At 36.7% G+C, this 26913-nt stretch overlaps 1 long non-coding RNA gene and 1 pseudogene across 1 annotated transcript; both read right to left on the minus strand.

The window, feature by feature from the left end:
• Positions 1-17902: 17902 nt before the first annotated feature.
• Positions 17903-19038, minus strand: LOC100924688 (annotated as a pseudogene).
• A 2717-nt stretch (positions 19039-21755) lies between these two features.
• Positions 21756-26575, minus strand: LOC116419962. The gene is made up of 3 exons (XR_004230285.1): positions 26494-26575; positions 23554-23635; positions 21756-22125 (listed from the first exon to the last, which is right to left on the minus strand). It is a non-coding gene; the product is annotated as an uncharacterized LOC116419962 (long non-coding RNA).
• Positions 26576-26913: the final 338 nt, after the last annotated feature.

Below are 26913 nucleotides of genomic sequence, written 5' to 3' on the forward strand. Positions count from 1 at the left end.
TGAATCCAAAGTGAGGGGAAGGAGGAAGCACCTGAGTGTAACAGACCCAATGGGAGAGAAAAACATCAAATTTCCCAAAGTGCCTTGAAAAAAATGTGAAAGTGGTAGCGCCAACTGGCCAGAACAGAGAAATTCAGCTCCAAGGCCAAAACATCAGCCTCCACTTTGTCACATCTGTCTTAGCTGATTCTCTTTGGCAGCACACACTGAACATTCAAATCAGACCCATTCCTTTCACTTACAGTGTGTCTCATAAAGGGTAACACAGCCCTGACTCTGAATTTCCCCCTTTACTCAAGAAGGATCTTCTAGTTGTTTCCTGTGAATGTACTATATCCTTGAGGACTTTTCAGTAAAAGACTTTTAGTTTTGTTGGTTGCTGTATGGTAAAATTATAAGGTTAAACAAGATAAAAAAAAATACTCCAGACACATCTGCAGGTTTCCTAGAAGCAACTGAATAAGGTAATAGTAGAAATAATGGGGGGGGGGGGGTTGAAGAAATATCTAATGAGGCTTTTTTTGAGGAAAAAGGATCATCCATGTACAGAAGAGAAACCTGGAAGATAGAGTAAACTAATTATTTTGCATTCCTAAACTTAGATCCTGCTTTCTTTTTTAAAAAGTTCACAATTAGAACCAAGCTGATCTGTATTGCAAAGGTTAACCAGGTTGAGGAGCCTGAGAAATTCTTGGGTGGCAAGTTGTTCTTAGGCTGAAAGATATGCATACATCTACATTTTCTTTCTCTGAGAATTTAAGCACACTAATACCATTATATTCAAAAACAAAAATTAAAAAAAAAAACCTTTTGTCTTTATTGGAAAATTTTTATTTCTTTGAGCTAGCATTTCCTTTAGATAGATATATGCTGAATGTATGATAGCAGATTTTCTAAAAGGAGGACTAATGACTAATAGAAAACAGGCAATGAAAAAGTAAATCATTTAGAGAGGATAGTTTGGAAGAGGAAAAATTCTAACTTGGATTCCAGGTCTTTGAGATCAAATTCATTCATTCACTCAACCAGTATATTTTATACCTCTGGGGTATATAAATGAGGCACTAGGTATGCTGCAGCAGATTACAAAAATGAGTGAGAAATGGGCCCTGCTTTTAAGGAATTAACTTTGATATTTCAGTGAATCAGGCATCTGGTCGATGTGGGTCCATCCCTTGCTTGCCCAGGGTGTGTAATTCCTGTCCTTCTTTCTCAGCAATTTGCCATGCACCCTGCTAAGGGCCTTCATCTAAGGCTCTAAACAAAACACAGGTCCCAAGGGAGCACACCCGATCTATTTTTCCATTATCACTTCTCTTCACTATAAGTTCTCTCCAATTTTTCAGTCATACTTTTTTTTTCTGATGCCAACTTTTATCCCATTTCTCTCCATAGGAATTCCATAATAGTAACATGTGCTATTCTGTTCATGTCCGTTTTGTGTTTTTCTATTGCCCTTTTCCCGATCTTCAGCTTGAATTCTTAGAGATGGTGGATGTTTATAATGGCTTTTAAAAAACCCCAGCAACAACAAGTTAAATCAAAGGATCTTAACATTTTTTCCTCTTATGGGGCTCTTTGGAGGCCTGGTGAAGCCGATGTATCCTTTCACAAAATATTTTATTATTTTAAAATATTTAAAAATATTATTTTATGCAAAAATAAAATAAGGATAAACAAAGGAAATAAGTAATATTGAAATTAAGATATCAAAATATACATGTGTATAAGTGTGTATGTATATGTATTATGTGCTATATATATGCATTATACACAAGGATATGTTATATATAAATTATATACATACACATGTAATACATACACACACACACACACACACACACACACACACATATATATATATATATATCTTATCTATCCAGCTCTCTACCTATCTATCAAACTCATGGATCCTAAACTAAGATTATGTGAACCGAAGCAATTCTTTAGCTTTCTGTCTCAGTTTAAACTCCAGGAATCAAGCTCAAGAGGTGCTGATACATTTTATTTATATACTTTTTATGAAAACAACAGCCATGATATCCTGCAATAGTACAAAATGTGTCACCCTGGATAAAAGCTATATAGGCAGACATCAATTTGTTGAAGGATAGTGTTTCAAAAAGATTGTTTTATAAATACCCTTGTTTGGAACTTGATACACACTTTCCCCATAGAAACAATGTTATACAGGATGGTTTGGTTTCCAGACCTGGACAACAAAAGGCCTCATAAACCAGAATGAGAAATAACCATCATGAATAACACTGGTTCTAAGGGAACACTGACTCATTCAGAATTTTAACTCAGGAGGGGTGCCAGGAACACATTTCAGAGAGGGAAGACAGTGCAGTGGAATGAACACTGAATTTAGAAGCAGGGGACCTACTATTCCTCACTGTGTGAATTTGGGAAATTTACTTAAACACTCTGAACCTTAGTTCCCTCAGATGTAAAATGAAATTGGATTAAATTTTCCTTGAGGTCACGTCCACGTCTAAATCTATGATCCCATGACCCATTACAAGTCTTGGAAGTGCCTTTCCACATAATAGGTATTCAGCAAGTGTTTACTGAATGAAGAGTTGCTGTTGCTGACGCCATCAGAAAAAAGGAGATGGGGTCTCTGGGCATCTCAAAAAGTGGTAGGAAAGGATTGTGGTATCTACAGTAACAGTGAGGAGAAAAGAAGATCTTAGGAACTCCAGAGTAGGGGAGAATCGGGAGAATTGAATCCCAGTTTAGAAAGCTATGTGTATATGAGGGATATTTATAACTTGAATGTTTGTAATTGGGAAAATCCCAATAAATTGAGACCTTTAACATAATGGATTACATTTAAATGGATTCTTGAAACAAGTGCAGCCAGCAGACAACTCTATGTTCTTCAAATTACATTTTCTTTCTTTTGTTAGGGAAATAAATGATTAATTTCATGATGTAGCAACCAAAAAGGATTTTAGAAAGAAGTTAATGAAAAAGCAGCTGAAGTTGTCCTTTGGACTTTGATTTCCTGAAATAGAAATGGGAACAACTAAGTCTAATCACTGAAAAAACAAAACAAATTTATATATGAATAGTATTATTCTAAATCATCAGTTTGTTTTTGCATAGAGGAATACAAGAAGATTCAGTCTGTTGTATTTTCCTACTGAAAATGTGGCAAGCTAGCAATATAAGTTAAAGCACATGATACTTAATTATGTAATGCATTGCCTTTCCTCAGCAATGCAGTATTTTTCCCGGATATTTTTGTTGGTTCCACATCAGATCACATTACATTGCTATCTCCATTGTGTGCACTTGGGATATCGGCATCCTTGTTAAGATTAAAAAATAAATCCAATAACTCTTAAAATTGTGTTAATATTGGCTATGTTCTCAGAAAGAAATTAGCATCAATTTTATTTGAGATTGAAAAGTATTTTCAAAGGATAGCTTTGTGCAAGTGGCGGTAAATGGCGCTTGAAGTAATTAGGGTGTTTAACAACCAGGCAGAAAAAAGCCACTAATTACTCCCAGCTTCATTTTGCCCCCTGCAAGGAGAGGAAAACCTGAGAAGGACATGGATTTTATAAAGACTGAGAATTTATTATTATTATTATTTTATTAACTATGCATGATCAGGAGGGCAGAGGGAGAAGGACCACTTTTCACATGTACTTTGTGATTATCATTCAACATTTTAAAGTGCCTGCTGTATACTGAGCACTTGGCTAGGTACTGGGGGATATCAAGTTGTCATTCTTGATTTATATACTCTCTCATGTATGATTTTGAGAGTGTAGGTGATTTGGAATTTAGAAGCTTTAGGGGTACTGTTCTGCTACTAACATTCTTTGCCATCTTAGCCAAATCATTTCCCTACCGTGGGTCTCAGTTTTGACATATGTAAAATGATGAGGTTCCTCCATCCCTAAGATTCTGTGCTATCTTTGGCATTTGAATTCCATCGAGGAAGACAATTGGTTTCTGTTGTTTCTAGAGAAGGACTAGAATGGAAACCTCTGCTGGGCAAGGACTCTTGATTTTTGCCTTTGTCTCGTATACAGTAAATGCTTAATAAATGCTTATTGAATTGACATGGATTTTCTTATCATAAAAGCATCCTACTACTGGCACAAATAATGACTTCTGCTAGGCCACTATACAATGTGGCTCTGTTAAGAACAAAAACTAATTTGGTTTTAGATTTCCACAGGATTTCCACTGACCTCCCCTTTCTCTATGCCCCTCCTTTCCACTGGTCTTTCTATTACTTCTTACAAAAAAAAACAATGATACCTATGTTCAAGTTTCTTTAACTCAAGTTTATTGATCCTGCAAGTCCATGACTAGAGTTATACAGGATTGGGTTTTTGTCAACTACATTTCTTTTCCTACAGGAACATTGTTTTTCTCAGCCTGTGGTTCTGTGTGTACTGACTGGTTCTGCTTGCCTTGTGTCCTATTTTAAAATGTTACATAGAGATGTTTAAAAAAATAAGCTATGCTTTTGACACCTGTTAATGCAGGTGCACAGTATTTGGGTATAGGTTTTTGGTTATCAAAAATCCCTAACAACCCTACTTCTTTATTGTATCACAGGTGAGAGGTTGCAGTGTGAAACAAGAAGCTTGACTGAGTTTTTGGTTTGTTTTATTTGGGAAAATGACCTCACATCAGGGCAAGGTATTAGAGAATAAACTGGATATAGAAACAAGGGAGATTGCTCTGAATCTTGACTCCAGCATTGTGGGACTCAAGGCTATAGCATCTCAGAGCCTCATTTACTTTATAAAATGGATCAGAGGTTCATAGAGCCAGACCTGAAAGACCCTTCAAAAACACAAAGGAAACTTCCATTTGTCATGATAGTTAATAATCAAAGATGATAATGAATAGCTCTCTCAGATTTGCCATGTGCTTTATTCATTATCTCATTTAATTCTTATCCCATTTCTTGGTAGAAGTGCTATTATTATCCCTATGTGAGGAAGCTACAGCTCCCTTGATCAGTGTCACAAAGCCAGGAAATACCTAGAGGCCACATTCAAACTCAGATTTTCCTGACTCCAAGTCCAGTGCTCTATCCACTGTGCAACACCACCTCCTAGAAATGGGAACTATTTTGATGTTTCTTTTGTAGCAAATACAAGGCAGTCCGGTCCTTTTCCATTTATAAAATATCTATTGCTTGCCAGGACTATAGAGAGTGTTCCTACCCATAATGCTTCTCTTTTTGTTGAGAGGGAAACACTACACCAATTATTTAACCAATTCCAAAGTAGATGTATTAGCATAAGGGAAGAAATAGAGGAAACCTGGCAATTAGCATTTCCCTATGGGACATTTCCCCCAAGTCTATAACAATATTAATAATGATAATAGCACAACAAATCAATTAAGTATTAAATGTCTACTGTGTGGTCAACATTATCTTGGGTACTGTAGGGATTACTTTAAAACACCCCAGGGAGGCATATAATCATATCGGCTCAATATTGTTGGATAAATCAATACAGAACTGGAAATACAATTCAGACTTTTATACTCTGCTCATTTCATGACTCTTTCATATATCCTTCATTTTTAAAAAAGAGCTGAGCTGTTGAAAAAACTTTTTGTTTTTAGAGGCTGCATTGTTCTTAATGGAGAAGCATATCAGGGAGATCATAGTAAAAAGAATACTGGATTTGGAGCAGGAAGTCATGGTTTGGAAGCCCTCCTCTGCTGTGTGGTCTTTGTTTTCTTGTTATTGTGCCTTTATCTCTTTGGACCTTATCCTTGATTTTTGTAGAATGAGGTTGTTGTAAAAGGTGACTGTGAGGGTTTCTTTGAAATAATAATAATAATAATAATAAAAACTTGTCAATAACCACACACTTAGTTGGTAAGGCATCCCTAAGTCAGTCCATATATGCCTACTGTTTATTTTTCCTTAAGTGTTTTTATCCTTTTAAAATTGTTTTTTTTTATTATGAACTTAATCATTAACAAATAAAAACCTTTTCCATATACAAAGAACGACAATAAAAAAGATTTTATGTGAAACTTTAATATCTGTTATGTTGTTTGTTTTTAAGAATGTATATTAAATTTAACAAGATAAGATTTTATATCAAATCCAGTAAATTAACAAAAGATAGGAATAGATGATGAGATGAGAAAAGACATGGATAGTCAGTTTTAAAGGTGCTGTGGCAAGATGGGTGGGCTAATGTATGATTGATGGGGCTGTGAATTGATCCAACCATTCTAGAAAGCAATTTGGAAATATGTAGAGTGACTAAAATGTCTAAATTCTTTGACTCAGAAATTTCACTGCAAGCCTTATTGTACCCAAAGGAATCGCAGTGTCACAAAGAAAGGCTCCATGTACATTGAAATATTTATAGCAACACTTTTTTTTTGGTATTAACAGAGAAATGGTGATGGTGGTGGGGAGTGATATCCGTTAATTTAAGAATGGTTGAATAAACTACAGAACTTGAATGCAATGGAATATTACTGTGCTGTTAAAACAGTAAAACAATGAATATCATGAATATTGAGATGCATGAGAAGATATATGAACTGATGCAAAATAAAGTATGCAAAACTGGGAAAACAACACGCATAACCCAATAGTAGAACTATTGAAACTGGATGTTGGAAATTATAATGATTGAGCTTATTCTTCCCCCAAAAACTATAAGATAGCACCCCTACCATTTCTTTGCAGAGTTTGGGGGCTCTAGGTATGAACAATGCCCAGTAATTTTTTAAATATTAAAAATATTTAAGTAAATTATAGTTATATATTAATTATACTACATAATATATTAGATATAATTATATTGATTAACAATATTAATATATATTATTTGCCATATTTTAAAGTATTCTTAATAATTAATAATTTAAAAATTCTTAATTTAAAAGATTTAAACTTTTAAAATATGTTGATTTATTTTATTGAACAGATGTCTCCCCATCCCCAACATATATATTCTTTGTTGTAAAGGATAGCCTGGGGTAAGGGATAATATTGGGGAGACATATTGGAGAAAACAAAAGATATAAATAGATTTTAATTTGTGAAAAATGAAAGTTAAAAATTGTTTTTACATATAATTTAATATTTTTTAAAAAGAGAAATCTGAAAAACTGAGGTCCTATTTCTCTTCCCTTCAGATCACTTTGTTGTTCTTCAGCTCCAAATTCTTTTCTATCCCCTCTATGACCCATTGAGATGGCAAGGAACACGCTATTTAGTATATTTTGATGCTGTATTGATTTCTTTTTCTTCTTCTACATCTTTATTACTAATGACTAATTTATCCCCCTCTTTCCTGAATTCAAAGCCCTTCCTTGTGACAAAAAAGCACAGTCAAGCAAAGTACACCAACAAATTGACCAGGTCTGAGAAAGTGTCTGATTCTGATCTCTAGGCCACTGCCTCCCCAGAAGTCGAGAGCCGTGCCCACCTTAGAAGGTAGAGCTCTTTGGGCTTGCCAGCTCCCTTTGGTATCTGAATGCTGCTGCACAGATGGCTGTAGGCTCCCTTTGTAGTGGTGCAGCTCAACATGAAAGACAGAGAATCCTTTGACAGCCATCCCTCTCCACCCCACAAGAACAGCTCCCCTTAGCCACAGAGATGAAAGCTCGAGATAGTGGGGGCATTCCCACCACTGATGCTGTCTTGTGGGTGAGTGACAGTTGACACAGGTGGGCGTCTGGGGCTGCCTTTCTTTTGAAGTCTGTCTGTTGAAAGATAGTGCCACCTGTTGGTGATTTGGGGGGTTTTCTGGTCAGCTCAGTCAGGTGGCCATTACCTATCCATCCATGCTGAGAGCCATAGGTGGTTGTCAAAAGATCCAATGGGGGTACAAAGTTGGGACGAGGCGAGAGGTAGAAGGTCTGGCAAGTCTTGGCGTTGTATGGCCGTTGAAGATGATACCTTTGCAATTTAGGTTTTTCAGGAACTAGGACAGGTGTCTCATTTCTATCTCTCTCACTTTGAGCTGGTTCAGAAAAAAACCAACGTTGACTTCACTTAGGGTACATGTTCCCGATGTTTGGAGAAAAAAATCACTTATTATGTGACATTGTCATTTCTCTAAGCAAATATCATTTGTTGGAAATTGCCCAGCCTTATTTCATCTTGATTCACAGGTAATAGACCTGAATTCAAATCTGGCCTCAGACATTTAACACTTATGAGCTACTTGATCCTGGAAAAGTCACAATCCCAATGGCCTCAGGAAAAAAAAAAAAGCAGATAGATGTACAAGGGTTAGAGCAAGAGCCCTGGAATCAGGAGGACCTGATTCACAAGTAACAGAAGCCTACTATAATACAGTATGGCACACAAGATGTTTAGTTCATTAATTAAGCCCTGGGAAGGGGAATGAAACTCTTAAAAACCTGCATTGTGTTGTACTGAAATCTTGTACCACCCCTTGTTTATCAATATTCTCTCTGTACTTATGGCCAAAATTAACCTGCCCATAAATCCTCCGGTTCTTGACTTAGTAAGAAGGGCTTTAGGGTTGTGGTTTTTAAAGTAAATTAAAAACAAACAAACCTCTAGATTAGCAGCTAGACAAATGGCCTCTGAAGAAGTATCATTTGCCAGATAATCCAAGCTTTTCAGAAAACCTCTGAGGGCAAAAGATGGGTTGAAGAAAATGTAGTCAGAGGTGTTGACTTATGTGATTTTCTGTCATTTTTTTTCAGCTTTTCTGTAAAAGCACAATTAATATTTCATGCTAACAAGGCATAATAGTGTAGTGAAAAGAAGACTTTATTGGAGTTATAGATAATACATTGTTTGCGAGCTTGAAGGCACCTCAGAAGCCATTTAAGCCAATCTCCTCATTTTTAGAGAAGGGAGATGAGGCTTAGCAAAGTTAGATGGCTTTTCCCAGGCTTGTCTCACACAAAATAAATGTGAGAGGTGGGATCTGAACCCAAGAAAAGCCCATGATCTTTACTTACTAAACTAGCTCCCCAAATCAATTAATCAACAAGCATTTTTACTAGATACTTACTATGTACTAAGCACTGGATTAAAAACAAAACAACAACAAAAAAAATGAAACAGTCTCTACTCTCCATACTACATTCAGAAGTACTGGATTCAAGTCTTGGCTCTACCAATTTTAGCAACTCAGATAGTTTCTCTGAGCCAAATTTTCCTCACATGTAAAATGTGAGTAATAATCTTGAATGACATACTTCATGGGGCAATTGTGAGGATCAAATGAGATACTCCTAGATTTTTGATTAGCATGAATACTCAATCCCATGTAGTAGTCACATATATTTAAATTCGTGTAAGTTAAAATTATGTAAAATTTGGTAATCAGTCCTAGTCCAATGAGATATGAAGTAGAAATTGAAATAATGTGACCACTTCATGTGATTCATTCTTAGCTTTAATCAGCATTGTTCATGAAGTCCTCTGAAACTACTCAATGACATTTTCACTAGTGTTAAGGATCTGTGATTTCATGAATGTAGTAATTTCACCAACAAAATTGGTGTACTTGACCTTAGTTATAGTTTCAAAATGTTGCCGTAGGTCCATGGTGTGAAGTGACTTGCCCCTGGTTATACAACAATGTGTTGGAAGTAGAATTTGAAACTATGGCTTCCTAACTCCAAGTATAACACTATATTGAAGCTATCTCTATCAAGTGCCATACAAAGGGAATTTATTTATCCATTAGTTACTGTAATTTATCCATTAGGACTGTTGTCATTATTCATTAAGTGAGTCAATGCGCCCAATCCAATTGACCCTTATAAAATCTTAATCATCCCACAACACTACATCATTTTGTGGTCATCTAGTCAATGACATGCTTTTATTCCATTCATCTAAGCTACAATTGGGAATCTCAGCTACAATTAGAAAACAACAAATAGGAGACAATTAATACATCACCAGAACTGGTCAAGAAGACTTGAATTCAAATCTTGTCTCAGACATTTATTAAGTATATAACCATAGGCAAGTCATAACTTCTGCTTCTGTTTCCTCATCAATAAAATGGGGTTAACTATATCCTTATGTCCCATGGTTATTATGTGTATAAAATGAGATATTATTTACAAAAATACTTTGCAAACTATAAAGTATTATATAAATCTTAGCTAAGTGTGCTTGGTAGTTTTCCCCAGAGGGATTTTTACTTTATTATTATTATTTTATTGTTGTTGTTTAACTGAGAAGTAGACACGTATTGGAGTCACACCATATGTCAGAGGTTGCCAGATGCATTGGGAATAGAATATATTTGGTACTGGGTAGGACCAATTGCACCATTTGATTACTGAGTATGTCTAGGACCTTCTATGGAGTGCATCCGTGACTGATGAGATGGAGGAAAGTAATTTGGTACCAAGATAGTGTTGTAAGGAAGTTAGTGGCAAAGAAAGTACTTATGTAAATTGGAAGATGTAATTTTCCTCACTTAAAAATTTCTGAAACAAATGAAATTACAGATCCCTGTGAGAATCTCTTATTTTCTAGACCAAACCAGATTACTCTGCTAGATAACATAATCAATAGAGTGTAGGATTCAGAAGGATGAAGACCTGAGTTTAAATCCTGCCTTGTACAGTTCCTAGATGTGAGATCTTGGACCAGTCAGTCACTTAACCTCTCTCATCTTCATTTTCTTGGAAAATTAATAGCATCATCTACTTCAAAAGGTAGTAAGGATCAAAGAATTTAACATTTTCAAAATGCTGTGGAGAACTTAAGATGCTATGTAAATGTTATCTATTATTAATTATTATTATTATCATCATTATTCTTCAAAACATTATTCTTTCTGTCCTTTTATATTCCCATGTTTTTGTTCACACTATCCCCATACCTAGAATAGAATTACTATTTGTGCCCAGGTGGCTTTTTTCTCTATGTCCCTCCTCATCTCTGTTTGAAGCCCAACTCAAAGACTACTTCCTTTTCAGTTAAAAATGACCTCTTGCTTCCTCAAATTTTCAAAGAACCTTGACCAGAAGTATCTCTTCTTTGCTTTTATGTCATTTTCTTATATTATTATTTGGATATTTCTCCTTCTCCCTCCCTTCCATTAAATTATAGTCAACTTGAGGGCTTGTTTTTTTTTTTAATTTTTGCATTCCTAGAACTTAGCACCATTATTTTGCACAGTGAGCTTAAATCCATCCATCCATCCATCCATCTATCCATCCATCCATCCTTCCATTTGATAGTAAAGTGGTATAATGGCTAGAAGGTTGACTTTGGAATCAAGAAGACTTGAATTAGAATCCTGCTTCTGAAAGTTGCTATCTGTGTGACCTTGAACAAATGACTTAGTTTTCTCTTTGTTTCAGTTTCCACATCAATAAAACAGGGATAGCAATTGCATCTATCTTAACATTCTTATTGTCAGTATCAAATGAGATAATGGAGAGGAAGTTCTTAATAAATCTTAAAGAGTTATGTAATTTTAGTTACTATTATTTCATTTAATAAGTACTGTATATATTAAATATCTACTATGTGTTTGGGACTAGGGTTAGAAAGATTGCAATGGAAGAGCTGGATTTCTTGAAGATGGACATATCCACAGAAAAGTAAATATAACATGTATGCAAAATAGATTTAAAGTGATTTCCCAGAATGAGAAAATTAACTGGAGGAATCAGGACTGGTTTCCTATAGGAAGTGCCTCTACAGCTGAGCTAGGGATTCTATTTATTGGCTTAAAAGACTTAAACTATATGTTTGGTTGATGACAGCTTGAATATGTTCTGAAAAGTCCCTGGGCAGAAGTAGCTGACGACTTTTTCAAGGTCATTTATGAGCCAGTCTTAATGCATAGCTCAGGAGTGGTCCAGCTGTTTTGAAAAAAGATATGTTGAGGAAAAAATCCTGACTGGAACTGAGAGGTCATGGAAGAAGGGGACACACTGATCTTTTTCAGCTCAATCTCTGCCAAGGCTGTGGATGTTTTTGTCACAATGCTCATTTTTCAGGGCTGTGATTTTGATCAGCTTTCTTCACAACTCCACATCTCTGTGAAATTGGAACCCATGAACCAGCCTTTGGTCTCCTTGTTTTATTAGACGTAAATAAAACAAAGGCTATGATAGGTTTCTGTGCCGGAAAAATACCGCTATGTGCTTCAGAGGGGCTGTCTCCCTTCACTGTGTAAGGGAAGTGTGGCCAGTGTCTTAACAGAATGCTCACTCCTTGCTAACAGAATGCACACTCCTCAGGCCTCTCATTAGGTCAGCTTCATTCTTCTGTATAACTTTAAGGGATGTGGATATTGCCACCAAATGATCAGCAATTTCAGAATCACTACAGATGGGAGAAAACCCCGTTGAGGCTTATGTAAAGCCCATGTCAGGGGAATTGCTTGCTTGACTTTAGGGGTCCTAAGAGGTTATTTGAATCACCAAAATGATTGAACTTAGTTCCAGTAAATAAAAATAGTTTTTAAAAATCTAGTATCCTTCTCTTATTTTGAAAATACATATTTAGAGATGGAATGAATTTTAGAGGTCATCTAGTACTCCCCTTTCTATTTACAGATAAGGAAATTAAGGCCAAAAGAACCTGAATGATTTCTGAGGTTACACAACTAGTAAACTATTTGAGATAGCATTAGTCTCTACCACAGGACTACCAGAGCTGCCAGTGCCCTTTAAATTTTACTATGCTGAGGTTAAGCCCTGATTGCCCTGCCCTAGTTATGGCTTCACCCATCATCAATACACTGCAGCCTTAGCCACATTCAGTGCCCCAAGTTTCTCTGTGGGCCCTGTGTTCCTTTTGGTAGATGATGTGATCTCGTTTCCAGCAGTGCCTCAGAACTCAGCTGAGAATGCTTCAGAAATCCCAGCCTTTTATGAATCCTCATTTGAAAACTTAAAAAAAAAGAGATATAAAAATCAATTAACTTCACACATGAAAAAATACCTCATATGGTTAATCTTCCTTTACATGGTTTCCTGATTATGTTTGGAAGTAAATTGCCTTGATTATACCTTGGATGGAAAGGAATGTCTTTTAATTAATTTGATACATGCTGTAGTAATGCTGATTTGTACCAAAGAATGATAAATTGGGTTGGAAGCAGAAAGTCTCTCCAGTAGGACTGAGTACAGTTCAGATGGCTGCACTTTAGTTTTAATTTTATTTTTGGTTGGGTTGCAAAATCCTCAGCTCTGCGTTTTCAAAGGGGAAGATGGAAGGGTCTGGAAAAGCACTTTGGTAAAATGGAAAAAAGTATCAAATGGGGGAAGCAGGAGATTACAATTTTAGACTTAGATCTTCCCTCTAACTACCTGTATGATTTTGGGCAAGTCCCAAATTTCTCTTTTTAAAATTTCTCTCTCTCAAATTTCATTTTTTCATTTCTAAAATAAAGCCTTTGTAGTATGAAAGAAAAGAACAACCAGGTAAGATAGTTACATAATCATAATAACAATCTTGTCCTTAGAAAAGAAATGTAGAAAGTGCATCTCTCTTTTCTCTGGTGGAAGATTATGGCTGTGGAGTGTTGTATACACTCCCACACAATTATCATTATTTTTCATTTGTTGTAAGATAAGGATAACTAGGGAAGTTCAAGGGATAGCAGAGAGAGTAGTCATTTCTGAACAAAAGGCATCAAAAATCTTAAACAGAAAGGATTAAACTAGGTGATGCTTAAGGAAGTTTATTTCTATTAAAAGACTTAGGAGGTACATCATCACTTTTTTCAGGTTTTTGGAAAACTGTTCAATGGAAAAGTAGAAGAGAAGTTGCAATCGTTAAAGGGAATTTTTGTCTTTTAAGCCCTTTATGTCTAACATAGCCCATTCATATTGTAGGCATGTAAGAAGAAGAATAAGAACAACAAACACTTGTTGAGTTAACATTTTTCTTTTGAGTAACTTGGATCTAATATGGCTCATTCACATTATAGGCATTTAAAACCCCCCAACAAAAAACACTTGTTGAATCAAATTGAACTGAAGAAAGATCAGAATTGTTCTGTTTCCAGAGAGAGGACCTGGGAGCAATGGATGGAAGGACACTGAGAGAAGTGAATTCATATGGATGTCCAGAAAAATTTTCAAACAGTTAGTATCTTTCAAAAAGAGAATGGACTACCTCACTGGTTTTGCTTTTCTGGAGGTTTTCAAGTCTATCCTGACTAACTATTTGGGGACTTTGTAGAATGGAATCTTGCTCAAGTATCTAGTGGATCTACTGGATTTAAGGTCAGGAAGATCCGAATTTGATTTCCATCTCAAAATATGTAGTACTTGTGGACAAATTATCAAGCCTATCTCTTCCTCAGTTCCTTAGTCCATAAAATGGGGGCATTAATAGACTCTATCTCACAGGGTTGTTATAGGGATGTGACGTTTTACAAATCTTAAAAGTGTTCTGTAAATGCTAGCTATTCTTGTTCGGGTACAGATGGACTAGATGTTCCTTCACCTCCCAAGTACTTTCCATCTTTGAAATTCTACAAACCAGACTGATTTCCTTGAATTGGGCACCATTGTAGTTTTAGGGAGAGAAGGCAGTTTTGATACCTTCTTAAGGCTGGGGATCTTTGAATGATTGGATTTATAAATTACAGCTCTTCTAAATACAATGAGAAGAAGGTTCAGTGCTGTAGGTAACAGTTTTAGATGAAGAGATTAAAGTGACTGATTCCATTTGGATTATTGGGACCCTGTGAATGATTGGCAATTAATTAAAAAAAAACAACCCATAGTATCTTACCTGAAATGACAAATCATTACTCAAATTTGCCCCACAGCGATTAAGCTATTATTGCTGATTGAATGGGACAAACTCTGAATTATGAGGTTTTAGGAATCAGGAGAATACCCCATTTCCTCTTTTCCCATTAAAATTTTTGATTTGTCTTTGTCTTAATCTGGACATGATGGAACACATAACCCAAGGAACAGGATAGATATAGTTATAGATATAGATATATAGATCTTTCTCTCTCTCTCTCTCTCTCTCTCTCTCTCTCTCTCTCTCTCTCTCCCTCTCTCTCTCTCCATACATATTTGTCATGAATCCTCTATCCATTACCTTGACATGGTTCAAATATACACAAATGAAAAATATTCAAAGTATTTGTGCCAGTTTCAAAGTACCCCAAAACTACCAGTGAAAAATATCTTCAAGGGAATCTGTATATTTTTCTAGGCATGAATATTCACGGGACTTGAAATGCTGCTATTGTTCATTTTGGAAATTTTTGCCATTTCTTTTTCCAACTCATTTTACAGGTGAGGAACTGAAATAAATAGGGATTAAATACCTTGTGGAGGGTCACAGAGCTACTGAGTATCTGAGGCTAGATTTGAATTCAGGAAGCTGAATCTTGACTCCAGGATCAGAGCTCTGTGCACTATGGTGCCACCTAGCGACCTCTGCTTGATATATAGCAAGTGCTTTATAAATGCTTGCTTGTTAACTTGGTCTTTGTATCCTGGGTCCTCAACCATCCCAACAGCATGAATGAAAAGGTTTGAAATTGGAGGGCTTTGGGGGCAAATCCTTGCTCTGCTCCTTACTTCTTGTGGAACCATGAACAACAAATTTAATCTTTGCCCTTATTCCCTCTTTTGTAATATGGGGTAGAGTGGGGTTGGATTAAATCAGAAAAGCTTGATCCTTTTCGGATTTTGAATTGCCCCGGGCTTCATGAAATCCATGACCCCTTTCTGGCACTATGCTGTAATATGCATAAAATAAAATATGAAAGATTTCAAAGGAAATCATTTATATTAAAATACAGTGTGTGTGTGTGTGTGTGTGTGTGTCTGTGTGTATGTGTGTGTGTGTATCTGTGTGTGTGTGTGTGTGTGTGTAGACAGTTAGATGGTTCAGTGGATAGTGTTGGGCTGGAGTCAGGAGAACCTGAGTTCAAATCTGATCTCAGACAATTACTAGCTGTATGACCCTGGGAAAATCACTTAAATTCTGTTTGTCTCAGTTTCCTTATCTGTAAAATGAACTGGAGATGGAAATGGCAAACCACTGCAGTATCTTTGCCAAGAAAACCCCATGGACAGTATGGTCATGGAGTCACAAATAGTTGGATACTACTGAATGACTGAAGAATAAATGTCTGTCTTTATGTATCTCTCTCTCTCTCTCTCTCTCTCTCTCTCTCTCTCTCTCTCTTCTGTCTGTCTCTCTCTCTGTCTCTCTCTGTGTCTCTCTGTCTCTGTCTCTGTCTCTCTCTCCCCCCTTTCTCTTTCTGTCCTTGACTCTCTTTCCTTTTCCCTTTCCTTTCTTTCTGTCTCAGTCTCTGTCTCTGTGTCTCTGTCTCTCTCTCTCTCTCTCTGTCCTTGACTCTCTTTCCTTTTCCCTTTTCTTTTCTCTCTGTCTATGTCCTTGTCTCTACTCTCTCTCTCTCTCTCTCTCTCTCTCTCTCTCTCTCTCTCTCTGTCTTTTCTGTCTATCTCTGCGTCTGTTTCTTTCTGCATCCCCCCTCTCTCTGTCTCTCTCCTTTTCTTCAAAGACTCTCAAATTAAGAATTCTTAGACAAGATGATCTCTGAAATCCTCTCTAGCTTGAAATCCAATGATCTAATTTTCAAGTCTTGTCTTCCATCAGAAGAACATTTACTTTGAAAAGAAGGTTTTTTCTCTATTTCTTCCAAAACAGATCTGAAGACTGAAGGATGAGGTAGAAAAAATATTGTTATGAGTAATTCAGAAAAAAATAGTTGTTACATTTTCTTTGACATAAATTGGATGCTTAAAGCAAGCAATCTCTCCTCTAAGTTGGTTTAGATTTATTTTTTATTTTTTACTTAGGTCCATTCTGAAGAAGTGGTGTGGGATAGTGGATTAGGCATTAAGTATACAGGCCAGATCACTTGGACTCAATCCTTGTCCTTCAGCCATATTAGGTGTGTGATACTGAGCAAGACATTAAATCTGCATGAACTTAATGCAAGTCCTTTGGGCTAATATGGGGAAGCTAAGTGGTGAAGTGGATGGTGAAGTTAATCTATTATTCCTAGAATAAGAAAGATTTGAGTCCAAATATGGCCTAGTCACTTACAGCTGTGTAATCCTGAGCAGCTCTGTTTACCCCAATTTCCTCATCTGTAAAATAGGGATAATAATAGCACTTACCTTTCATGGATGTTGTGAGGATCATAATACTTAGCACAGTAAGCACTGTATAAATGTTAGAATTATTATTATTACTCATTAAGTTATAGCTTGAAATCTACATTGGTAGATGTTCTATCACTAAACATTTCCTATGTGAGTACTATTTTGAATTCATGCATCTCCCACATTAGGAGATTCAAATGTTAGTGAACTCACAGATCCTTAGTGTATCCTCCTATATATGTATATGTATATTTATATGTTCCCCCCCCTCACTATATATGAGAAACAGAAGAAACATAATCTTTTAGTAATAGTCATAAAGCTCATTTAGATTCTTGGATCCTTTTCTTAATTCTGAGTCTTGTATAGTGGCAGTTGAATAAATTTGTAAGGTTTATTTCATAGAAGATTGTCACAATTAGATCGCTGGTTCCATTTGAAATCATGGTAGCTTTGGGGCCAGCTCTCAGTCATATATGACCCAGACTTTAAACATGGAGATGACAAAGTATCCCATTACTGGCTGCAGAGCCAGAATAGCTGAGGACTCAGTGGACTTCTTACTTTTAAAAATTTTTCTTCCCCCTTTAATTGATCTTGGTAAAGTCATGACATTTCATTTGGTAACCCGCTTATAATTATAAAAATCATTTCACCCATTCCATATTGCTCTGGGCAAAACTTCCAGGCAATTCCCAACCCATTTGGCATCGTTCTTAGAAACTGTATATACAAACAATGTCTGCAGTGTCATAGGTGGAGAAGAATTCAGTGCAATACATATTGGAAGTAGAGATGGTGATTATGTCCTTGACAAGTCCAGGTTCTTTATCTTGAATATCCTGGCCAGTCAATTTTCTGTGATGAATGATTCTTCTAGGACATCAAACTCAAAATCTTTGTTCCCAATCTCAGCATTTCTGACCCTATCATAGCCCATTGGATACTTAGATTCTGTGTAGAACCTATCCAAAGCAATAGTAACACTTCTTGTACCCGAGGCAGTTGAGGATCAATTGGAACTCCCCAGTTGGAGTATAATAGTCAGGCTCCTTGATGTGCTTCCCTGTGTCTGTGTTTCCCCCCAATCCAGAGCATCCATAGAAACTTGTTAATGTCATCAGGAAAATATCCAATGAAGATTACAAATATGACAAGAACATAGATGTCATCAAACTTGCTCATGATCTCATAGGCTTCTCTTCTGTAGATGCTGTAGTCTGCCCTCTTTAAGAAACATGAATATTGTTCCAGATATTGTACACTAAGACTGTCATGTTTGCCATAACTGTGATCTGGTAGCCATAATCCCACCACGATATGATCTTTGCATCCCCTGGAGAGTTGTGCCCAAGTACAAGAATGCCTCTCGGAAGTTATCCTATATGATCCTGCTTCCATCTCCATCTCATGCAGAAAGCACAGTGGGAAAGAGGAGACTTCCTTGATGATTCATGTTGAGTGGAAAATGTAAGTGATAAAGAAAAAAGCCATGACCAAGGTTTTTCCTACTTGTCATCTCATTCTTGATAGGGTAGGTAGAATCTCGTTGCTTTTTGCTGTTCTTATCTGGATGACTAATGTTCAGATTTTTCATGGAAGTGAAGAATCTCTGGGAAACTCCAATGCCAGAAGGAATACATATCATGGGAATTAGGACTAGCATCAGATGTACTATGACAGTTGAGAAGTACATACATACTGGCCACACCATACATGATGATAAATATCCAGGCATTGAACAAGTTGCTAGAGCAGTAATAGAGGCTGATTGGGAACATGAAGACTAAGAGTTGTAGCTCCAAGAGAACCAGGGGGCAAATTGCTGCTCAGACACAGAGATAATAAAGGGATATTGTTTTTAGCACAAGAAGACTCCAGCAGAGTACTAGTACATGAAGAGAAACCAAGTTGATCAGAAACATATAACTTCCCCATGAGAAGACAGCGTAGAAAGTGGGCAAAAGCAAAGGATTGGAAAGAGGCTTTGAACTTAGGTATGATTTTCCCCTTGGGCCAGATTCATATTGTTTATTAATTTAGAAATAGCTTTAAACTATTATTTTTCAGAATCTGAGTGACATATGGGCTTACGAACCTCAAGGTTGAATGGTAAGGGGTATGAAAGAAGCATGATTCATCCATGGGTAGAATTGAATGGCAGCAAGGGAAGAGTCTTTGGCATTTATTCCAGTGCTTTTGGAGAGGATGACCACCAAAAGGAAGAGGCTTATAAAAACACTGGTCATTTTACCAGCACGTCTGTTTAGACAATGTCAAGAAAGGTGAAATGTAAATTGTCTGATTGGCAGTTTTGCACACTGTTTATGTTCTAATGAGATTTAATGTCAACTTCATGACATATTAGAATAGTAGTAACCAATTGCTAGTTAATTCTAATTTTCTATGAATACTCACTGTGATTCTTATGTTTAGTATTCTTTTTGTGTATAAGAATTAATTACCTGTCCCATAACATAATTTATGTTATCTAGGGAGTAACTCTTTTATTCATTCCTCTTGGTAGACTTACACATAAGCCAAAATTTAATTGTGCCCGGGGAGCAGAATAGAGAACATGGCTAGTCAGTGATTATGAAAAAAAGGGAGCTTTCTCTCACCAGAGTTCAGGTTCCCAAGGAGTGAACGTGGTCCAAAGTGCTGATTGACTCATAAAAAGTGCTGATTGATTCAGTGTCTGTAGCTTGGTGGGCCCACCAGTGATTCTCTTAATGGTAGGCTACCTTCCACCTCGCTTGTCAGACTATCAGACAGATACATCATATTTAGATAAGTTGGGCTTCTTGACAGACTTATATTGCTCTTTTAAGGGAGATTTCTTGAATCAAAGTAGATGTGTAAATTCTATCAGTACCATCAGTGAAGTGTATTTTTTTTTTCTTTTGTAGTCAAAAATCCTTCCACGTATAGAAAGCTGGAGAGAAACAACAGGCTTTGCATAATATTTTAATTAGAGGATGTTTGCTTTGTAAAACCTTATGTGATCCATGAAATGATCAAAATAATTATGGGCACAAATTGCATATGCAAAAACAGAGACCTGGTAGGTGTTCTCTAATCCATAATGTTTATACCACAGGGGACTGCTGGATAATGACACCAAAAGTATCTATAGTCACAAGTATACGGGTCCTGCTTCCTGTGGGTATATTCAAAAATACTTCTATCATTCCCAAACAAATAGACAACATCTTGGACTTACCTAGAATCATTGAGCCTTGAAGAATCATCTGAAATCTCTCAGTGTCTATAGCAAATATTGTTCATAATTGCTCATTCTGGATAATGGAAGGATGATATGGTTAAAAAATTGGAATTTTGGAATCAGGGAGAACCTGGGTTCAAATTACAGTACCAACATTTGTTAGATATGATCCTGGGCAGTTTACTATAAGTCTGACTTTGAGGTTCTTTTTCTAGAAAATGGGAATAAGAATACCTGTGGTCATATCTCAGAAGGTTGTGGTGAGATTCAGATGACAGTGGGCAATAAAGTATAATTGTGTAATAAAGTTCATTTGAAGTCTTAAGACACTAGCTAAAGATCAGTTCTTACTGTTTTGGACTTTACTGTCTTAAAAATACTACTTACATTTTTGTACTTATATTCCATTCAATGAACATCAAGTACCTGTGGGTTATGGCAGCCGTAATATAGTGACTAAGAAAACAGATGTAGAGTCTGGAAGACCTAGGTTTGAGGAGCATTTCTGACCCATGCTGCCTAGGTGAGCTTGGGTAAAATTATTTAATAGCAGGTAATGATCTTCATTGGTAGATTCGACGTGGAGCCTAATATTCCAAAGAAATCCCGTGTTCTCATGTTCTCCATCCCTATCCCCCCCACATTTCACTATATATCTGGGACACAAAAGATCACTTGGGGGCCTTCTTTATTACTCATGCTTATCACACTATCCAGCATATATAGTACTTGATAAAATACTTGGTGATTAACAAACTGAGGTATCATAGCAGCACAGATATAGAGCTTGAAGATACTTTGAGCACCATCCAGTCCAACCCTCCCATTATACAGATGAATAAACAGAGCCCCAAGGTACATGCATTCCCAGGGCCACAGAGGTAATAAATAACAGAGAAAGGCTTTGAACTTTGGTATGGCTTTCCCCTTGGACCAGATTCATGTTGTTTAATCATTAGGAAACAGCTTTTAATTGTTATTTTCCAGAATCCGAGTGACATATGGGCTTACAAACCTCAAGGTTGAATGTTGAGGGGTATGAAAGAAGAATATCCATGTCAAGGGCTTTACTCAGTCATGTAAGATGCTCTGGGGAACAGAAAAGAAATTAAGGGGCTGGTGCCGTTAACATTTAAGAAGCCACAAGGTGGCAATATTACACCATTCCTGAGGCTGGCAAGTCTTCCAACCAACACTGTTTCTAAGAGAATGTCAATTCATTTGTAAAAGCAAAAAAAAATTGGCAGATGCAATAATCCAATGTTGGTTTAACCAGTGAACATTAGACTTGTACGTGGTGCCACTGATTGTGTTTTCCACGATAAAATATAGCAGACAACAGGAAAAGTAATACATCCTTCCCCTTCCTTGTTCGAACATGGGTATAATTCAGGCAAATAATAAACATGGACACAGTTTGAATTTTGCAGTCACATCAACTCAGTTTCACCCAAGATTAGATCAGTCTAATTAGTTTTATTCCACTCAGCCAACACCTGCTTGAGGAGAACATTTAATGTCATAAAACAAACCACCCACCAAGTTGCCAAGCAAGCACACCGATGTCTCGGCTCTAAAACAAAGCTTCACTCTGCACCCTGTTGCATTCTCTTGATGGAAGCTTCATTTTCTCCTAGAAACTCTTTGTAGCAAAAAGTTCTTTTGGAGCTCCTGAAATGTCCTCGAGCAAATGACACTGTGGGAGAATACTTGCCATTTCATTAGGAAACACTCTGGCTGGATCACTCTTAAGGTTCACTGATGTTTGGAAGCATCAGAGATTTCCGATTAGCAATTGTCTATAGGGAAACAGAAAATGAGAGTCGTTGGGTGTTTTGACTCTGTCTCCTGTTTTGGATTGTTTCGAAAAGAAATTAAAACTAAATGGTAAATACTCTTTCAAGATGGTAAAAGTCAGATTATCACAAATCTGGATCTGAGAGGTCTTTTAGTCTAGTTACCCAAATGGGAAACTCAGAACCAGTTACATTAAATGGCTTATTCAGCACCACTACTCTAGTAGAAAGCTCCCTTCTCTTCAAATTATCATGTGTACTTTTAATCTGTTTATAGGTCTTTTAGTTGAGTTTCCCAAATGGGAACATTTAATGGCTGATTCAGCACTGCTACACTAGTAGTAAGCTCCCTTCTCTTCAAATTATCATGTGTATTTTTAATCTGTTTACAATAATACCTAATACTTACATATCACTTTAAGGTTTGTGATGACTTTGATATGATTGTTCCAACAAATAATAAATATCCCCATTTTGTAGATGAGGAAGATGAGAAGTTAAATGACTTGTAGAGGGTTTACAAAGCTAATGAGATGTAAAAATTATAGTTATTTATCGATTTATATTCACCCATTTATTTATCTTTATTATTTTCCATTCATTTCCATCATTTTATTTATTTTTAATTTTCATTATTTCTTTTTTTATTCTGAACTTAAGAAATAAAATAAGCATTGCCATAAGTAGTATAGAAAAAGATGGTTGTATATGAAACTGTAAATCTATTATGTAGCACTTGCAGTTTCTTCCAAATATGTAACTTTCATCATGTAACTTTCTTTCCCCCTTTTTTCTTCCTTTTCTCTGCCCCCATAACTACCATTAATGGGATCTGAGTATAGATGTTCTTTACTTACTGTCTCATACTCTGTTACGCCGTTTTGTTGGTTTCATATTGTATGTGGTCAGTAGAATGTTAACTTTTTAATGTCAGGGATTATTCACAGAACCATAAAGTTGCAGAGTTGAGATTTAAAAGGATCTCAGAAAGCATTTACTCCCACCCATACCCCAAAGAATTGCCATTGTGATATGCCATGACATGACCAGCAACTATTCTTTCAGCCGTTGCTTGAGGAGGAAACTCATTTCTGAAGGCAATCCACTCCACTTTTGAACAACCCTAATTGTTAAAGAGTTTTCCTTGTTACCAAACTTAAATTTATTTCTTAGCAACTTCCACTTATACTGGTTCTTTTTTCTGGGGCTAAAACAGAGGGAGTAGTTCCTTCTCAAAAGAGAAGAGTTCTTTTATTTTGTCTTTGCATTTATTATCTAGGACAGTGCCTTGCCTATAGTAGGTAATTAGCAATTGCTTATTGGATTGGACTGGGAACGATTCACACCTGATTCTAGTTAACTATCTAATGTACGCCACTACCCTATAGTTAAAGTTTAGAGTATTATCTTTTAGGTAAGTTCCAGGCTTACCTCATTTATTCTTGTGGAATATGTTCAAGGAAGAATATTTTCCATCACCAGCACCAGGTATTTTCCATTTTCACTTAGCACACTGCAAGGGGGAAGAATTTTATGACTAAGTCAACAAGAGATCACCAGATCATCTACTTGCACTGTAAGTTTTGGTTATACAAAGATGCTCTTTTGGAAGTGACCAGCTACTGGGAGAGATTGCTCAGGATTTAGGGAGAAGCATTGCTAACACAGGGATAAACTTGAGTAGGTACTTCTCTTTTTTTGATATTGAAGATGGGAATAAACAGCTAAGGGAAGTTCTGTAGTTCAATGGATTGTGCTTGATTTAGGAAGCTCCAAGTTCAAGTCCTGCCTCTGACATTAGCTAGCTATATTGCCTTGGACAATTCATTTAACTTCATTAACTATACTAAGGAGCAACTACAATCTGTGTTGGGACAAGAGTTGCCATAGTGAGAAAATCACAGATCCTTGACATATTAAGAGCTGTGACATTCAATTCAATATCTTTTTATTAAGAGGCAACTATGTGTCATGTAGTACACTAGATATTGGGAATGTAAAGATGAAAAAAAAATCCCTGTCTTCCAGGAGCTTGCATTATATTGAAGGTGTGTGTGTGTGTGTGTGTGTGTGTGTGTGTGTGTGTGTCTGTGCTTGCATGTGCAAAGGAATAGAAAATCAATTGCAAAACAAATGCAAACTAATTTTTAGGGGTGTAGAGTGTGTCTCATGGATGATTAAATATCATCCTGCTAAGAGAAAGGATTTTGTATCCTTTGTTCCACTCTATCACCCTGTTTCTTAGGGTTCTTGGCCAAGAGTTGTGCTTGGTACACATTTTCTGATTCAAGAGTAATTGATTTCTGTCTTCAGAGGCTATCCACACGATTCTAACATGATCAGCTGTCTCTGATGCTCACTCTCTGTCTGACAGTTCACATGACTTCTCTGCACCACATCTATAAAATGAGGAAATTGAACTTGATGAATTCTCAGGTCCAACTTTAGGTTTAGAGTCCTTTGGAAAAGAAATGAAGTCAAACAACAGCAAACATTTATTAAGCACTTACTGTTTGCAATGTACTGGGCTAGGTTGGGGAAGGGGAGAATATGAAGTTTAGGGAAGACCCTGGTCAATATTTTGCCAAATAACTGGTTTAATGAATTTTTATTGGGTTGAGAGTGATTTAACTGAACTGGGCAGATAGCAATTCTTTTGGTGCCATGTGACCAACCAGTATAGGAAATTTAGAGCAAGTTGTCCTAATTTCTCCAGATCAAAAATAACTATTTGGGGGGGGGGAGCGGGCAGAGGGTTTTCATAATAAAAATCATTCTTCTTAGGACAAATCATGTGTGATGTGTGTTAAGCTGGGGCTGTGCATTTATTTTGGCTTGATTTGGGGCTGGCTCTTGACACAGTTGCCTCCCATTGCAGAAGATCAGGGGGTAAGTTGGCACCTCTTGGTGTGGCAGCCCATCAGCACTGTGGGGTCCATCCCTGCAGACATTAACAGCTCACTGAGCGCGGCAAATTGCTGTCAGCTTTTCACAGAGCAGACTGTCCCTTTGATCTTTCTTGGTTCATGTTCAGACTGCTCTGACATTGCTCTGGCCCTTTGTCTGGTCCAGCTGCTGGCTTCTTATTTCATTGCATTCTTAAGCAAGCACTTATTCAGAGCCTGCCCTGTACAATTGAACAGATATTCCTTCACTACCTACCAACATGCAAGGAAAGCACTGTACTAGGTGCACGAAAACTCAATAATCTTTGTCTTTGGGGAGCTTCCATCCTATTGGCTAAGTGGTAAATAATGGCCTAGCAAATGATATTCTACCAAGTTTTGCACATGGCTTTGGATAAACAGGTATAAAACCCCTCCCTATAGCTCTTAGCTTCAAGTAGTTTATAATATAGTGAGGGTAGGAGGAGCGGAGGGGTGCATCCGGAGGAGGGAAGGAAATACCCATAAATAGCCATTGTAGTTATCTCCACCCAGATTCTGACATAGGGATGTGAGCAAAACTGGCCATGTGTTCTTTTAAAAACAAAACTTGTCATGTGTTCTCACCTTCCTTCCACCTATTCTGTCTGCTGTTGTCTCTCACATTTATTATTTATCACTCCAGGATCAAGTAGTCTAAGGGTATATTCTAGAATTACTTCAAAATTACTTAAACTATAAAACTTCTAATTGGTTTGGTCCTCATCTGGGCAATTCAGTTATAAGCTATCTTTTCTCTAGTAGCATCAAACCCTGAACATAAAGGCTCTTACAAGCAAATTTGTTACTGGGTATGAGATTTATTAATGGAAGCAAGCAATTAAAAGAATAACAAGAAGAATAACAATAGCCAGCTAATAAACGTCTAAACAGCATGCATTGGATTCAGTGGAGATCATATCCAGAACCACTTCGGTGTTTTAGGAAATTAGGGAAAGACCAAGATCCATCATGGGCTTTTCTCAGAACTGTTGGTTCTATTTGGTCTCCCATACTGTCACTGTTATCATGTACACATTGTTCAGAGTGCTCATCTGTGTAATCCTGGACAAAGTTTTCTGGCTCCAAAAAATTGTCTCAGCTTTGCTGAGAAATTCTCTTTAGATAACAGTTCTGTCAGTTCTGCCAAATTCCTCACCTCTTTTTTCTAAAGGCAGTTAACTGTATATACATCCCACAAAGACTTTCCCCCACAACAGTGTACTGCTAGTCCCAAGATTTTCTGTGTTTTCCTCAAAGAAAAACCTCAATTTTCAAAGTCTCTGTAATCCTGGATCTGGGCAATACTAGGACTCTACCACGCAACTTCATTTTTCCAAAGATGTGTGACTTTGTTGATGTGCTTAATCCATCCACTTTGCAACTCCTCTAAAACTTTGCCTAGAGTCAGAGGACCTAAATTAAAATCTTTCTTCTCAATACTTACTGTGATTTTATCTTGGGAAAGTCATCTTAGAGCTTTGTGCCTCAGGTTCTTTGTCTAAAAAATGATGTAGAAACATGTATTGGTCAACCTGCCATCTGGGGAGGGGATGGGGGGAAGGAGGGAAAAATTGGAACAAAAGGTTTGGCAATTGTCAATGCTGTAAAATTACCCATGCATATAACTTGTAAATAAAAATAATATCTATAAAATCAAATCTGTAATAAAAAATAAAAAAATTATGTAGATTGTACTACATGGCCTCTGCCACCCCTTCCAGATCTGTAGCTATGATCTTATGATCTTATACATTTAGTAGATAATCTATGAAAGTTCTTGTGACCAAGAATTTCATTATCCTATGATCAACCTGATGATGAACATTTTGGGACTATTCCAATCTTTGTTGCACAGATTATACAA

The sequence above is a fragment of the Sarcophilus harrisii genome, chromosome 6, assembly GCF_902635505.1.
Source record: "Sarcophilus harrisii chromosome 6, mSarHar1.11, whole genome shotgun sequence".
NCBI classification, from domain to species: domain Eukaryota; kingdom Metazoa; phylum Chordata; class Mammalia; order Dasyuromorphia; family Dasyuridae; genus Sarcophilus; species Sarcophilus harrisii.